The sequence below is a fragment of the Heterocephalus glaber genome, unplaced genomic scaffold, assembly GCF_053883595.1.
Source record: "Heterocephalus glaber isolate CG9 unplaced genomic scaffold, H.glaber_assembly_v1.0 deba00001236, whole genome shotgun sequence".
In the NCBI taxonomy this organism is placed as follows: domain Eukaryota; kingdom Metazoa; phylum Chordata; class Mammalia; order Rodentia; family Bathyergidae; genus Heterocephalus; species Heterocephalus glaber.
This window is the reverse complement of record NW_028258223.1, coordinates 190,244-208,739: the sequence shown is the minus strand read 5'-3', so window position 1 is coordinate 208,739 and position 18,496 is coordinate 190,244. Positions and strand designations below refer to the sequence as shown.

The following is an 18,496-nucleotide window of genomic DNA, read 5'->3' as shown; positions in this document are numbered from 1 at the left end:
TAGCCAGCCTGCAAGTGGTTCCCAGGACCATTTCAGAGAAAGGGATTGTGTGGTGAGACCTACTAACCTGGCCTAATCCTTCCTGGGCCTGTCATGTTTTTGTCGAAAACTGGGAACAGTACTCTGGGCTTCTAAAGAATCCATGAGACCAACTATCAGTGTCCCAGGCAGGTAATAAAGACACTTTGGGAGTCGTGCGGAAGATGCCCAATCACCTCGCTGCAGACAGACAGGTCGGCCCACACCCTACCGAGGTCCACAGTCGCGGGAAAGACACCCAATCACCCCACTGCAGACAGGCAGGTCTGCCCATGCCCTACCGAGGTCCTGAGTCTCGTGGAAGATGCCGAATTACCCCGCTGCAGACAGCCAGGTCTGCCCATGCCCTGTCTAGGTCCTGAGTCGCACAGAACACGCCGAATCAGCCTGCTGCAGACAGGCAGGTCTGTGCACACCCTACTGAGGTCCTGAGTCACACGGAAGATGCCGAATCACCTCGCTGCAGACAGGCAGGTCTGCCCACACCCTACCAAGGTCCCCAGTCACAAGGAACACACGCCAAATCAGCCCGCTGCAGACAGGCAGGTCTGTGTACGCCCTACCGAGGTCCTGAGTGGCGCGGAAGACACCGAATCACCCTGCTGCAGACAGGCAGCCACCTGGTTCCACACTACAAAGACTCAGAGGACACCAGACCACCAGACCAAGGTACTGAGTCCCACTGTTCCCGGCCCAGAGGTGGGGGCTTCTGAGCCGTCGTCCCACTGCTCCTGGTCCAGAGGAAGGGGCTTCCCAGTCACCATCCCTCCCACTGCTCCCAGCCCAGAGGAAAGGGCTTTTGGGCTACCTTCTGTCCCTCTGCTCCTGGCCCAGAGGAAGGGGCTTCCGAGCCACCATCACTCCCACCGCTCCTGGCCCAGAGGGAGGGGCTTCTGAGCCACCATCCCACTGCTCCTGATCCAGAGGAAGGGGTTTCCCGGCCACCATCCCTTCGGCTGCTCCCAGCCCACAGGAAAGGGCTTTTGGGTCACCATCCCTACTGTTGCTCCTAGCCCCTGTCCCACCTCATCCAGCTCAGAGGAGGTAATCCGTGCAGGTGCTAACAGCCCCCCGCCCCAGTCGAAATGAGAAAACACATAAATAAGTCTCAAAAAACGACTTCCAGATCACCTACAGCAATTCCAAAGGGAAATGAGATGGAACCCTCTGATACTCAACCACCTGGACCCACTGAACTGGCAACAAAAGGGGATCTGGAAAAAATGAAATCAGAAATAATTTCTCAGATAACAGGAGAAATTGTGCCCCTAGTGCAAGACATGATTAATAAATCTAGAGAGGAGCTCAGGAACATGATGGAATCCCAACATAAAAAACAAATGGAATCCATAAAACAGATGCAAATAGATTTCCAGGACATGAAAAACTCCATTGAAAGTCTACACAGCAGAATGAGCCAATGTGAGGACAGAATTTCAGATACAGAAGATAAGATTGCAATTAGTGACCAGGAAAAGAAAAATTGCTTCAAAATTATATGGGAACATGAGAAATCAATCCAGCAGCTGCTAGATGATGCAAAAAAGAATAACATAAGACTGATTGGGCTCAATGAAGAAACAGGAAAGAGTGCAGATGACATAAAAAATCTCTTCACAGAAATAATGGCAGAAAACTTCCTAAGCAGGGGAAAAGAACTTGACATACAGATAAGTGAGGCATATAGGACTCCAAATAGCCTTGATCAAAAAAAATCTACACATAGGCATATAATTGTTAAGATTCCAGAAACACAACAGAAGAACAAAGTTCTCCAAGCAGTCAGAGAAAAGAAACAAATCACATACAATGGAAAGCCTATCAGAATCACAGCAGACTTCTCAACACAAACCATCAAGGCAAGAAGAGCTTGGAATGACATATTCCAAGCCCTAAAAGAAAACTGCCTCCAACCCAGATTGATGTACCCTGCAAAACTATCTTTCAAAATGGATGGAGAAATAAGATACTTTCATGACAAAGAGCACCTTAGGAACTTCGTGAATACCAAACCAGCACTCCAAAGAATTTTACACAATATCCTAGGAGCAGACATTGAGGATCACAACCCCAGGAAGCAAAGCAGCATGAACCCATCTGGCATGACAAGAAATTAAATATAAAGGGGAAGAATCCAACAAAAAGAAAAAGTCATGGCAATGACAAGTCAATATATTTCCGTTATAACCATCAATCTTAATGGTCTCAATTCAGCAATCAAAAGAAAGACTGGCAGAATGGGTCAAGAAGCAAAATCCAACAATATGCTGCATACAAGAAACACACTTAATTCAAAAGGAAACTCATAGACTGAAAGCTAAAGGGTGGAAAACAATACTGCATGCTACAGGAACCCGAAAAAAAAGCAGGAGTAGCTATCCTCTTTGCAGATCAAGTAGATTTCAAGCCAACACTGATTAAGAGAGACAAAGAAGGACACTACATCCTTGTAAATGGAACAATCCAAGAGGAAGAGATGACAATCATAAATATCTATGCACCAAACACTAGTGCACCCAACTATATAAAACAAATACTAACAGACGTGAAAAGTCATATATGCACTAATACAATTGTAGTGGGGGACCTCAACACCCCACTGTCACAAATAGATAGATCAACTAGACTAATAATAAGTAATGAAATATTAGAACTCAATCGTACTCTTGAACAAATGAACTTAACAGATGTTTACAGAGTCTTCCACCCCACAAAATCAGAATACACATTCTTCTCAGCTGCACATGGGTCATTCTCCAAAACAGACCACATACTCACACATAGAACATGTTTAAGTAAGTGTAAAGGAATTGAAGTTATCCCCTGTATATTATCAGACCATAGTGCGATGAAATTGGAGATCCATAGCAAAAGAAGCTCAAAAAATTTCATAAACACATGGAAATTGAACAACACACTTCTGAATAACTAATGGGTCACAGAAGAAATTAAAGAAGAAATCAGACAATTCCTTCAATTAAATGACAATGACAATACAACATATCAGAATCTATGGGACACAATGAAAGCAGTCTTACGAGGGAAATTCCTAGCAGTGAATACGCATATTAGGAAAACAGAACGAGCCCAATTAAACAACCTAATGCTGAACCTGAAGCTTCTAGAAAAAGAAGAGCAGGACAACCCCAAAGCTCATACAAGGGAGGAAATTATAAAGATCAGAGGAGAAATCAATGCCATGGAGACTAAGAGAATGGTACAAAAAATCAATGAAGCCAAGAGTTGGTTCTTCGAAAGAATCAACAAAATTGACAAACCCTTAGCCAACCCTGTCAGAAAAAGGAAAGAAAAGGCCCAAATCCATGCAATTAGGAATGAAAAGGGTGAAACTACAACAGACCCAGCAGAAATCCAGAGGATCATCAATACCTACTTCCAGAACCTATACACAAATAAGATGGACAACACAGAAGAAATGGACAGATTCCTAGATACATATGAATTACCAAAGTTGAACGAAGAAGACCTAAAAATTCTGAACAACCCAATATCAACCAATGAAATTGAAAATGTAATTAAAAACTTATCAACTAAGAAAAGCCCAGACCCTGATGGCTTCACTGCTGAATTCTACAAGACATTTAGAGAGGGACTGCTGCCACTACTGTTTAAACTCTTCAATGAAATTGAAAGGGAAGCAATACTCCCAAATTCATTCCTGGAAGCAAGCATCACCTTGATCCCCAAAGCAGAGAAAGACCCAACTGAAGAAGAGAACTATAGGCCAATCTCACTAATGAAAATAGATGCAAAAATCCTTAATAAGATAATGGCAAACAGAATGCAGAAGATCATCAAGAAGATCATACACCCTGATCAAGTGGGATTCATCCCAGGGATGCAGGGATGGTTCAATATACAAAAATCAATTAATGTAATACACTATATCAATAGAGCCAAGGACAAAAACCATATGATTATCTCCATAGACACAGAAAAAGCATTTGACAAAATCTAACATGCATGTATGATAAAAACCTTACAAAAATTGGAATAGATGGTCTCTACCTCAAACTGATAGAAGCCATCTATGAAAAACCAACAGCCAATATCATACTAAATGATCAAAAACTGAAATCCTTCACACTCAAATCAGGAACGAGACAAGGAGGGCCATTATCACCACTCTAGTTCAATATAGTTCTGGAAACATTAGCCACGGCAATTAGACAAGAGAAAGAAATAAAAGGAATAAAGATAGGTAATGAAGAAGTCCAATTGTCATTACTTGCAGATGACATGATACTCTATATAGAAACCCCACGAACTCCACCAAAAGTTTTCTAGACTTAATAACCAAATTCAGTCAAGTAGCTGGTTACAAGGTCAACACACAAAAATCAATAGCTTTCCTCTACACCAATGACAGACTCACTGAGAGAGAAATAGGGCAAATAATTTTTTTCACAATAGCATCCAAAAAACTGAAATACCTGGGAATCAACCTAACAAAAGAAATCAAAGACCTCTTCTCTGAAAACTATGGCACTCAGAAAGGAGAGATTGACGATGATATCAGAAAATGGACAGACATCCCCTGCTCCTGGGTAGGAAGGATTAATATAGTGAAAATGGCCATACTTCCAAAACTGCTATATGGATTTAATGCAATTCCAATTGAGATCCCAGCATCCCATACTTCATAGACCTCGAGAAAACAATCCAAAAATTCATTTGGAGCAAGAAGAGACCCAGAATAGCAAAAGCAATTCTAGGTAACAGAGACATGGCAGGGGGTATCCCCAACCTGCAACTCTACTACAAAGCTACTGTGATAAAAACAGCACGGTACTGGCAAAGAAACAGACTTGAGGACCAGTGGAACAGATTAGAAGATGCAGAAACAACCCCAGACACACTCAGCCATCTCATCTTCGACAAAGGAGCCAAACACCCTCACTGGAGGAAAGATAGCCTCTTTAATAAATGGTGCTGGAAAAATTGGGCTTCAACTTGCCAAGGATTAAAACTAGACCTTTATCTCTCACCATGCACTAAACTAAAATCAAAATGGATTAAAGATCTAAATATTAAAATAGAAACTCTGAACCAGGTGGAACAGAGGTTAGGTAGAACCCTTGAAGACATTGGAGTAGAAAAAGATTTTATGAACAAAACCTCAGTTTCCCATGAACTAGCACAAACAATCAACAAGTGGGATCTCTTCTTATTAAAATGCTTCTGCACAGCAAGAGAAACCACCAGCAGTGTGAAGAGACGACCCATAATGTGGGAAAAAATCTTCACCTGCTCTTCCTCAGACAAAGGTCTACTATCTCGAATCTATAAAGAACTTAAAAAGATCAGACCTCCCAAATTTAAAGACCCAATCCAAAAATGGGCATCTCAAATGAACAGACATTTCTCAGACAAAGAAGGAGAAATAGCAAATAAATACATGAAAAAATGTTCAGCATCACTGGTCATTCGAGAGATGCAAATGAAAACAACACTGAGATTCCACTTCACCCCAGAAAGAATGGCTGCTATCATGAAATCAACCAATAACAAATGCTGCTGGGGCTGTGGGGAAAGAGGAACCCTGCTCCACTGCTGGTGGGACTGTCGACTGGTGCAACCACTGTGGAAATCAGTATGGAGATATCTCAAAAACTAGGACTGGAAGTCCCATTTGACCCCACTATTCCACTGCTGTTTATCTTCCCCAAAGAATTAAAAGAATCATACCACAGAGATATATGTGCACCCATGTCCACAGCAGTGCAGTTTGTAATAGCTAAAACTTGGAAACAGCCCAAATGCCCATCAACTGGAGACTGGATCAAGAAAATGTGGTTTTTTAATAAAATGGAGTACTACTCAGCCATAAAAATTGAGAAATTAGAGACATTTATAGCTAAGTGGATGCACATTGAGGCAATACTCTTAAGTGAAATCAATAGGACACACATGTGTAAATACCGAATAGTTTCTCTGGTGTGAGAAACTGAAAGTGTAAATAAGGACTAAATGTATAATAGGTAATGTGAAATAGGAAGAAAAGGGGCAAAGGGGAAGGAAGTGGGAGGGCTAGGGGAAAGGATAGAAGGGAATGGGATTAATATGAGAATGTAGAAAAATAGGAACAAAATCTTTGTAAATAGGGAGGAATGGAGGGGTTGAAGGGAGGGCTGGGCAATGGTGAAAAATAGGAACCAAGAGAGACTATGTAAAGGTGCAAATTTGCAATGACGAATGTCATTATATTGTATACCTAAAATGTACCAATGCTTAGAATGAGTAAGCGATAATGTAAAATAGGAAGAAACAGTCCAAAAGGGTAGGAGTAATGGGAGGGGCAGGGGAAAGGAAAGAAGGGAAAGGAAAAAATGATGAGAAACGGAAAAAATGGAAATAAAGTCTTTGTAAATAGGGAAGGGTGGAGGGCGTGAAGGTAGGCCTAGGAATGGGGAAAAAATAAGAATCAAGATGCATTATATAAAGGTACAATTCCCAATGAGAAATGTAATTGTGTTGTATACCTACAATGTACCAATAAAAGAATTTAATACAAAAAAATGAATTTTTCGAAGTTAAATCTTATTTTTAGTTAATAAATAATTGCATGTATGTATTAGGCAAAAGTTGGTTCACATACACATATTATAAGAATGATTGAGGCCAGGGCCCACATGCTGTGCCAGGGAGGACATCAGCAACAACTGACCAAGTTTCTCTCCCTCAGCCAATGCCAGAGCCCACACCCCAAGCCGGAAAGGACCCCAGGAATGATCAACCAAGAGCCACAACCCCTGGAGTCTGTCAGGTCTGTGAGCCAAGGCAGGTAGGACTGCAAGACCAACCAACCATGTACCTTACCCCCAGCCAATGCTGCCCCTACTCCTGGGGTTTCCTCAGCACAGGGCAACAGAGGTGACAACCAACAGACTAACCTGACTGAGGAAGAGATCACCACCCAGAAGGAGAGCTTCACTTCAGAACTGAAGTGTTACTCTACCATAGAAACCAAGTGAGAGACAGGCTTAACGTGGGGATGAACTAAATAGGGATCTCATGGGATCCCTTTGGAGGCCTGGGATCACACCAGGAAGTTCATAGGGCCTATATTATATTGTAGGAGGAGAGGTTGGGTGGATGAATAATTAAATGGGTTGGAGAGGGTGGTTAGTCTAGTGGTATCTTTGAGCTCTGGCACTGCTCACTCCGTGCAGCAGAAACTAATGGTCTGAGGTACTATAGGCCAATATATGGGTGGTCTAATTGTCTTCACTAAAATCATTCTCTTAGATCTGGTTAAATGATGTTCATGAGTGGTTCCTAGGTTTTGCCAATATCCAGTCAGAATTTGATGCCATTGATGCCACTGAACTTACTACTATAATCAAGCTTACAGTACTGGATGACAACTTGTTTTCTCTCTGTCCTGATATCTGGATTTTCTGGGGATCATAAACAATAAAATCATATACATACACATAAGGGCATGGAAAAGCAAGGTAACAGAAGACCCCCAACTTCTCCCAAATATCCTTAAACAGACCAAGGAGCACAAGTTGAGAGAAAAGAATATATAAGATAGTAGAACTCTACAAAAAAGGTTATAGAAAAGATGAAGAAACTAGACGAATTCCAAGAGGAACCAAAAGTTCATGAAAATATCATTTAAACTACCCAAAGTGGATATGAAGGAAATAAGCAGAAAGTTGGAGTAGTTAACCAAATCAATTCAAAACATGAATGAAAAATGCACCAAAAATTTGGAATCCTCAAAAAGATATCAGAGAGAAGCACCTGGAAAAAAAAACTGTATAGAGCTCATAAATTATGGAAATGACCAATGAGAAGACAGAATGTCTGAAATTGAGGACAAAATGGTAAATTATGAAGAAGTATGTAGAGAAGCCACAAATAAAAAATAAGAGAACAAAAAGACCATCCAGTAGCTACTAGACAACATTAAAAAGATCAGTCTAAGGTTAATTGGGGTTAGAGAAAAAGTAGAAGATAACACAAATGAAATAACTAATGTGTTTACAGAAATCATAGCAGAAATTTTCCCAAATGTGAGAAAAGAGTTTAACATAAAAGTAAGCAAGGCTACCAAAACACCAAACAACCATGATGAAAACAAGAGCTCACTAAGACATATTCTTATTAAATTGCCAGATATCCAACAAAAAAAATCAGAATTTTAAAAGCAGACAGAGAAAAACAAAACATCACATATAAAGGTAATAGCATTGGAATTACAATTTATCAACGCAAATGTTAAAGGCCAGAAGAACTTGGAGTAAAGTATTTCAAGCCCTAAGAGCAAATACCTTTCAACCTACATTAATATACCCAGCAAAGCTTTCCTGAAAAACAGATGGAAAAATTTCAAGAAAATGACCTGCTCAAGAGATATAAAAACTACAGTGCTGAGGATTTAGCTCAGTGGCACCACATCTGCCTGGCAAGCACAAGTAAGACAAAGGAGTCACCAACAGAGAAAGAATACAAGGATAGTAACCAACACATCTCAGTAATATCTCTCAGTGTTAACAACCTCAGCTATCCAATTAAAAGACACAGATTGGCAGACTTGATCAAGAAACAGAATTTAACAATCTGTTGCATTCAAGAAACCAATTTAATCCAAAAGGATACTTATAGATTAAATATCAAAAGATGGAAAACAATAAAGTAAAACCTCAAATTGCAAGTAACTTGTTCTGTGTGTGTGCTGCAAGATGAGCAAACATTTCTAATAAATTTAGATGTGATAAATGAGCAACATCGTACAATACAAGTAGTACAAGATGCCAGACAAGATCGCATAATCACAATTGAACCAGTCATTCTCTCCTCTCTCTTTCTCTCTCTCTCCAGGATTGTAGATGATCATCTCCCAAGGGCAAAAAGGTTATGGAGGAGATCTCATCTGCATAGGAGGAGGAGAAGAAGGCAAAAAGAATCCCTTACTTGAAATGAGATTAGGGAGATGTCTAAAATGTGGGAAAAGTGGAAAATTTTGTAGAAAAGCATCACTCAAAGAAGGCTGCAGCACTGTAAGTAATGATTCTGTTTAATGACAATGCAATGTCACATTTCTGTGAAATCTTTGAAAGGAGGCAAAAGCAAGTGTCATTGGATAGGTTCCTTGTTAAAGTTACACAAAAAGCAAAATAGTCCACTGACCCAATAGATAGCAGAGATTACATTAGTGATACTGTAAGTCATCCTACACAGTAACCATCCTATCTTGTCTCCCTCACACCAGTTGTGAAGGTTTTCCAAGGTAAGTACAGGTTAATTTGTTCATTTTTCTTCATATTTTGCATCTTCTTTATTATTTTGTATTATATTATAACATTGTAATCATACTTATATTAATATTTGGGGGTTGTGGAATGAATCATCTGAGTTTCCATTATTTCTTATGGGGAAATTCACTTTGATATACAAGTGCTTTGGATTGCAAGCATGTTTCTGGAACAAATTATGCTTGCAAACCAAGGTTTTATTGTATTTATCCACCATGAGTCTGAAAACAAGCAGAGATAGTAATTTTAGTATCATACATGGTACACTTCAAGCTAAAACTGACTAGAAGAGATAAAGAAAGTCATTATATACAAGTTAAGGGAACAATCCCACAAGAAGAGATAATGCTTATAAATATTTATGAACTGAATACTGGATCACCTATCTTCATAAACCAAATACCAATAAATATAAAAGATCAAATAAATATGAACACAAACATAATGTGGGATCTTAGCACTCCATATTTGCAAACAGATATATTGACTAAACAAAAATATCAACTACAAATATCAGAACCGAACTACATCCTTGATCATAGAGACTTAGTAGATATCTAGAGAATATTTCACCCCTCTACAACAGAATATATATTCTTTTCTGCAGTACTTTCACCAAAGTAGATCACATGCTAGTCCACAAAGCCTACTTACATACTTATAAAAGTATCAAAACCACCCCATATGTATTATCAGACCACTGTACAATGAAATTGGAAATCCATGACAGTAGAAATTATAGAGAAGGTAGATGCACCTGGAAAATAAATAATACACTCCTAAACAACTAATGAGCCATAGAAAAAAATCAAAGAAGAAATTTAAAAATGTCTGCAAGATAAAGAAAATGACTGTAGAATTCACTGTAACTATGAAAGTGTCCTAAGAAGAAACTTCATTGCAATCAATGCTTATATTAAGAAAACAGAGAAAGCTTAAATAAATTATGAGGAACCTTAAGACACATGAGAAACAACAAAAATACAGGCCTAACCCAAAATTAAGAAAGGAAATCATAACAATTAGAGTAAAAGCAATGAAATTGAGACTTAAAAAACAATACAAAGAATCAATGAATTGAACAATTTCTTCAAAAGAATAAACAAAATAGACAGCCAAACTTACCGAGAAAGAGAAAAAAGACTAACATCAATGCATTTAGAAATGAAAAAGATGAAATCACAACAGACACCATCAAAATCAAGAAGATAATAACACTACAAAAAATTATATTCCAATAAATTGGAAAAATTTGAAGAAATGAACAAATTCCTAGCCTCATACAAACTACTAAAACTAATGCAAGAAGACACAACAACACTAAACAATCCAATGGAATAGAGGTGGTAATAAAGAATCTACCAACTTGAATTTCAAAACCTGATGAATTCACTGCTGAATTCTACAAAACCTTGAAGGATGATATATTACTTATATTCCTCAAGCTCTTCAAAGAAAAAAAAAAGGATGAAGTACTTCCAAATTCATTTAGGGAAGGCAGCATCACTGATTCAAAAACTAGATAAATATTCAACTAAAAGAGATAATTACAAGGCCAATCTTCTTAATGAAATTAGAGGCAAAAATCATCAACAAGACAATACAATGGAGCCCATTATCAAAAAAAAATCATTTTTCATGATCAAGTAGGTTTTATCCCAGAGATACAAGGGTGTTTCAACATATGCAAATCAATAAATGATTAATACATTACATAAAGAGAAGCAAGGTCAAAACCACATGATTATATTAACAGGTGCATAAAAGGGCTTTTGCCAAAATCCAACATCCATTTGGATAAGAACTATGAAAAAATAGGTATAAAAAAACCAACCCTAAATTTGATAAAAACTATTTATGATGACCCAACAACCAACATCATAAGTGAGGAAAAACTAAAAGCATTCCCTCTAAAATAGGAAACAAGACAAGGATACTCATTATCACCAAATCTATTCAGCATAGGTTTTGAAATATCAGCCAGGACAATTAGGGAAGAGAAATAAATAAAAGGAATGCATACAGGAAAGGAAGAATTCAAAATATTGTTATTTGTAGATGACATGATACTCTTCATAGAAGACCCAAAGAATTCCACCAAAAACTCTTAAAATTAATAACCACCTTCAACAATGTAGCAGGATACAAATCAACACAAAAAATTAAACACCATTTTTGTACACCAATAATGAGTTCAATGAAAAGGAAATTAGGAAAACAGTACCATTCATGTATCATCCCCCCAAAAAGTACCTAGGTATTAACCAAACCAAGAAAATGAAAAACCTCTACAAAGAAAACTACTATATTTTAAAAAGGAGATTGAAGAGAACATCAGAAAACGGAAAGATATCCCCTGCTCCTGGGTAGGCAGAACCAATATTGTCAAAATATCCATACTTCCAAAACTTTTTAAAGATTCAGTGTAGTCCCAACCAAAATACCAACAGCATACTTCACAAAATCTAAAGAAAACAAGCCTAAAATTCACATGGAAACAAGAGACCCAGAAAAGCAAAAGCACTCTTGGCAACAAGAGCAAAGCCAGAGGTATTGCAGTACCTGATCACAAGCCATACTACAAAGCAACAGTAATAAAATAAAAATAAAATGATACTGGAACAAAAACAGACATGTGGATTAAAAGAACAGAATAGAAGATACAGAAATATCCCCAGACACATTTAGCTATTTGACATTTGACAAGGGGGCCAAAAGCACCCATTGGAGAAAAGAGAGCCTATTCAACAAATGGTGTTGCGAAAACTGGATATTTGTCTGCAGAAGATTGAAGCAGGACCCAAATCTTTCAACATGTGCTAAACTAAAATAAAAACGGACAAAAGATCTAAACATTAAAACAAAAACATTGAACCCATTGGAAGACAAAATAGGTAAAACACTTAAAATCATGGAAAGGATTTCCTATATGCAACCATACTTGGCACAAGAAATAACAGCAAGAATCAACAGTTGGGATTACATTAAATTAAAAAGCTTCTGTACAGCAAAGGAGTCAATTAGTAGAGTGAAGAAACAACTTACAGAATGGGGGAAAATGTTGCCAGCTATTCCTTAGACAGAGGACTATTATCTAGAATATATAAAGAACTCAAAAGCATTAGACCACCTAAAACAAAAGACCTAATCAAGGAATGGGCAAGTTATGTGAACAGACACTTTTCTGAGGAAGAAGTAGAAATGGCCAACAAATATATGAAAAAATGTTCAAAATCCCTGGCCATTAGAGAAATGCAAACTAAAACAATGTGAAGATTCAACTTTACACCAGAAAGAATGCAAATCATTAAAGAATCAAACAATAAGAAATTCTGGTGTGATTCTGGCCAAAAAGGAACTTTCTTGTATTGTTAGTGGGAATGTAAACAAGTACAACCATTATGGAAATCAGTATGGATGTTCCCCAAAGAACTAAAATTACAAAATTAATATGACCCATCTATTCTCCTTCTAGGTATCTTCCCCGAAGAACTAAACACATCATCATATTATAACAATACATGCATACCAATATTTATAGAAGCATAATTCATAATGGCTAAATTCTGGAAGCAGCCTGTATAATCAATATATGACTAGATAAAGAAAATCTGGTATCTATATATAATGGAATACTACTCAGCTATAAAGAAGGCTAAATTTGAGATATTTGTAGGAAAATGGATGCACCTGGAAAATATAATGTTAAGTGAAATGAATCAGACAAGTTTAAATACGATATAGTAACTATCATTTGTGTACAAAGAGTACAAAGAGCACAATAAAGAATGGATAAAAGAAGACAAGGAGATAGATCTCTTGCAAATGGTAAGGGGTTCAAGAGAACGTGGGTGACAGGAGAGGGCATGGGAAAAGAGAAATAAGTAGAATAAAGATATGTCATGTCCAGGAACCCAATAACCTCAATGATTGTAAATATTATATGCCATAAACATAAAATAAGATTAACAATATCAACAAGAATGAAAATAGGGGAAGGGGATTTACAGGAGGAGGGAGAGAGGTAGAAGGGAAGGGGGAGGGGATTTAAATAAAAGAATCAAGCTGTATTATGTACATGTATCCACTCCCCAAGATTATTGGAAACTGCATGTACTGCAAACATGTACTAATAAGAAAAAGGAAGAATTTAGGTAAAGGCTATGAAATAAGGATAACAATAAAAAAGAAATAGTCAACCAAATGAATATATTCATCACTTCATCTATGTATCTTTTTTGTAGTGTTAACATTTAAAAATCTGCTCTCTTAACAATCTTGAAATATATGTTTCATTACTATAAACTACATCATGCTGTGCAACAGATCTAAAAAACCTTTTCTTTATATTTTTAGATAGATATTGTGTGAAAAATGCAACTGATTATTATTTTGTACCCTGCTACTTTACTAAATTTATTTCTTAGTTCTAGGACCTTTCTGGAATTTTAGGGTTTTCTACATAAACAATGTCATTTGCAAAACAGTGATAATTTTACTTTCTTTCCGATTTATATGATTTTATCAACAGCTAGCATAGATTCTTAGCTGCATGCAAGACAGAAATCAGATATGGAGAAAAAGAGTTTGTTCCTGCTGACAACCATCATTGTCTGCCTTCTTCTTTGGGGAGAAGGGGAGAGTCTCCACATGTGATTCTAAGATGTTACCAATTGGCTAAGGGTTCTTGATCAATTGGCATACAAATCACAAATTAACTAACTATTAGGGTTAACAGCCTTAAGATTTTTTTTTTTTCATTTTTTAAATTTTGGGAGTTTTTTTGGTACTTGAGGGGGGTCAAACCCAGGTATTCTGTACCTGTGAGCTATATCCCTAGCCTTTTGAATTTTTTATTAATTTTTTTTTAAATTTTGAGACAAGGTCTCAGTAAGTTGCCCTGACAGGACTCAAGCTTGTGATTCTCCTGACTCAGCCTTTCTCAGTGCTGGGATTATAGTACTGATTCATTGTACCTTGCTAGATATCAGTTCTTTTAGGGTGTTTTTTTTTGGTACCGGGGATCAAACTTGGAACCTTGCGTTTGTGAGGCAGGTGGCAGAACCACTGAACTAAATCCCCAGCCCTCGGTTCTTTTAGTATTAGAAACTCTGAGCTTTGGATGCCCGAGGCTATTGGCTCATTTAGCGTAGTGACCCTTCTTGCTTCTTGAAGCAAGCAGATCCAGTAGGGCTTGGGAACTCTTCTACCATCGGATCACAGCTTCCAGCTATTCTTCCTTGCTCTCTGTTGGTCTTCAGCTGCCAGCCATCTTCAGCATTGCCACGTGAGCCACCTACCACTCTGGGCACCAGTGGCCCTTGGTGTTACCAGCTCAGCACACAGTACTCAAGACAGTAACTACATAAATGGGCATGAATATATTATCCAGAAGAGGATTTTTTTTAGCTTAAGCTGCAGCATAAGGGGAACAGTGCCCAGGCTGACCCATGAGAGGTTGCTTATATGAGGTGCTCGCAGGTAGGAGAGTGGCTCCTCCTGGACCTGACTGAGGATGGGTGTAAAGAGATGGTGTCGGGCACTTCCGGGCAGAGCCCTGGCGGCGCCGCAGGTCGACCCCGGGCCTCCCGCCGCCCTCCGCCAGCCGCCCGCACCCTAGCGCCCCCTCCGCCGGTGGCGACGCTCGCCTTGCAGGGGCGCCGGGCGGGGGCGGCGTGTCTCGGTCACCGCGTTGCTTTGTGCGGCGGCCGCCGGTGGGCGTCGTCTCCGCGGTGGAGGTGAGCCTCGCCCCCACGGCCCGCGCCAGCATCCCGGATCCCCAGCCGCCTGGGGCCCAGTCAGGCTGCGGTCTCTTCTGCGATGGAGGGAAGCAGACAGACCCGAGTGTCTCGGCCGTACAGGATCAGCGAGTCGTCCAAGGTGTGCCACTGGGCCGACCACCCCACCACGGTGCTGCAGCGGCTGAATGAGCAGCGGCTCCGAGGCCTCTTCTGTGACGTGGTGCTGGTGGCCGAGGAGCAGCGCTTGCCCGCTCACCGAAACCTGCTGGCCATGTGCAGCGACTACTTCAACTCCATGTTCACGCTGGGCATGCGCGAGGCCTTCGAGAAGGAGGTGGTGCTGGTGGGCGCCTCACCCATCGGGCTCAAGGCCGTGGTGGACTTCCTGTACGGCGGTGAGCTGGTGCTGGACGGTGGCAACATCGACCACGTGCTGGAAACGGCGCACCTGCTGCAGATCTGGACGGCGGTGGACTTCTGCTGCGAGTACCTGGAGCAGGAGGTGAGCGAGGACACTACCTGTACCTGCACGTGCTGGCCTCCATCTACAGCCTCAAGCGGCTGGACGCCTTCATCGATGGCTTTGTGCTGAGCCGTTTTGGCACCCTGTCCTTCACGCCCGACTTCCTGCAGAGCGTGTCCATGCAGAAGCTGTGCCTGTACCTGAGCGGCAGCCAGGTGCAGCGCGAGTGTGAGCACGACCTGCTGCAGGCGGCCCTGCAGTGGCTGACACAGCAGCCAGAGCGCGAGGTGCCCGCTGCGTGCTCGAGTACATCCGCTTCCCGCTCATCCCCAAGGGCGACCTGCTGCACCGCGTCAAGCCCGCCGTATGCGCACTGCTGCCCCGCGAGGCCGGCTGCGAGGACTTTGTGGAGGAGGCCGTGCGCTACCACAGCAGCCTGGCGGAGCAGCCCATCCTGCAGACGGCGCGAACCGCACTGCGCACAGACGGCGAGCGCCTGCTTTTCATGGGCGGCGAGGTCTCCGAGCGGTGTCTGGAGCTCAGCGACGACACCTGCTACCTGGACTCCAAGAGTGAGCAGTGGGTCAAGGAGACACCGCTGCCAGCCCGGCAGAGCCACCACTGGGTTGCCGTGCTGGGCGGCTTCATCTTCATCGCGGGTGGCAGCTTCTCCCGGGACAACGGAGATGACGCGGCCTCCAGCCTGCTTTATAGGTATGACGCCCACTGTAAACAGTGGATCAAGGTGGTCTCCATGAACCAGCGCCGTGTGGATTTCTACCTGGCCTCCATCCAAGACATGCTGGTGGTGGCCGTTGGTGGCCAGAATGAAAACGGAGCGCTGTCTTCCGTAGAGACCTACAGTCCCAAGACTCCTGGTCCTACGTGGCCGGCCTGCCCAGGTTCACCTATGGCCACGCGGGTACCATCTACAAAGACTTCGTGTACATCTCGGGTGGCCATGACTACCAGATCGGTCCGTACCGCAAGAACCTGCTGTGCTACCACCGCACTGACGTGTGGGAGGAGCGGCGGCCCATGACCACGGCGCGCGGCTGGCACAGCATGTGCAGCCTGGGCAACAGCATCTTCTCCATCGGCGGCAGCGAAGACAACGTGGAGTCCATGGAGCGCTTTGACCGGCTGGGCGTGGAGGCCTACAGCCCTCAGTGCGACCAGTGAACACACGTGGCGCCGCTGCTGCACGCCAACAGAGAGTCGGGTGCGGCCGTGTGGCAGGGCCGCATCTACATCCTTGGCAGCTACAGCTGGGAGAACACAGCCTTCGCCAAGACCGTGCAGGTGTACGACCGTGAGGCCGACAAGTGGAGTCTCGGGCCCGACCTGCCCAAGGCCATCGCCATGTCCGCGTGCGTGTGCGCCCTCAGGCCGCAGCCAGAGAACAAGAAGAAGAACGGCAAGGGCAGGCGGCTGCAGGACTGCGGCCAGTGACCAAGCCGCCTCCCGCACCCCAGTGTCTCCCGAGCGACCCGGACGCGCCCGAGCTCCTCAGCAGCTTCTGTTTACTTCTATGACTTTTGCTATTTCTACGGTGTCACAGCCATCAGTCACGTGGACTTCACGCCGTGTCCTGCTTGAGCAGTCACACCGGGACCCAGGCAGTCCACACCCTGGGCGGCCGCCTTCCACCATGGCCGGCGCACGCGGGCTCCTGGCCACCCCGGGAGTAGCTTGCACCTGAGGGATGCAGTAGTTTCTGTAGTGAGACCCGGGGCCTTGGGGGAACACATCATTTCGGCTTTGAAAAGTAAGATTCCTGGGCTCCACCTCATAAGTGTCAGGTATGAAACCAGCGGGGAAAGAGCCAGGCATGGCAGCACACACCTGTAATCCTGGCATCCAGGAGGCTGAGGCAGGAGGATCACCACGCATCCAAGTTCAGCCTGAACTACATAGTGAGTTCACAACCAGCCTGAACTCATAGGGAGACCCTGTCTCAGAAAACCCAGAATAAGTAAAACTTCAGGGAAGCCTCAAGACTGTATTTCCACCGGTTTCTTGAGCTTGGAGCACTGGCCATGTTTGGCAGCCACTGACAAGGCCGTAAGCAAGGACCCAGACCTGGTGGACAGTCGGAGGAAGGACAGGGACTTCCCTCAGGGCGCTGCAGCTGCTGCTTCTGAACGGTCCTTTTTTCGTGGCTAGGAATCTTTCTGAATTCTAAAAGGTAACAGGCAACCAAGAAGGGAAGGGGCAAGTGACACGAAGCTCTTTACAAACCTGAGACTGTAACGTGTGCTTTCACTTTTCCCTGTCCCTAACCTACTCACACCACGGTACGGAGCTCCCCACTCGACATTTACTTCTCAGGAAAGGAAGAGTCCATGTGGCGACCCCTGGCTGCAGCCCCCAGAGCCGTGAGGGCTCTGCCCACTGGAACAGGCTGGGCCCACAGGGTGGCCGGCATCCTGGGCCTGTACCTGCTGCTGAGCGCTGCTGAGCACAGGGCCGACTCCTCAGCCAGCCTTCCTGTGTTGCTCCTTCCCTAAGCGACAGGGTCAGGCCCGATGGCCGCCGGGCTCCTCCAGGTGACTGCGTCCCTCCCTCCGCGTCTGCTCTGTTGCCAATGGCAGCTGCACTGCCTGCAGAGCGGGCCTCCCCGACCACCACCCCTACCAAGCGCCCTGGACCGCGGTGAGAGGACCCCGACTGACCGGGCACAACACGAGAGCCACGGGGAGGAGGATCGGCTCAGTCCTGAGCGGTGACCTGTACCTCAGCGGAGTCTGATCCCTGGAGGAGATTCGGGGTGAGCGCTGACACCCGAAGAAGCAAAGCCACTTCCTCTTCCTCTGCTCCTCTGTCCCCCGCGGGGCTCGCTCGGTTTGGATCCTCTGCTGCTCCCTAAGCCAGGAGGGCAGCTGGGGAGACGAAAGCCTCCATGCGCACTGTCGCTGGTGGGGTGAGCAGCGTGCGGGAACCTGTGTCCCCTGCGTGTGGTGGCC

At 43.0% G+C, this 18,496-nt stretch overlaps 1 pseudogene; it reads left to right on the top strand.

Moving 5' to 3' along the window:
- Positions 1 to 15,146: 15,146 nt before the first annotated feature.
- Positions 15,147 to 17,058, top strand: LOC101718031 (kelch-like protein 36 pseudogene; annotated as a pseudogene).
- Positions 17,059 to 18,496: the final 1,438 nt, after the last annotated feature.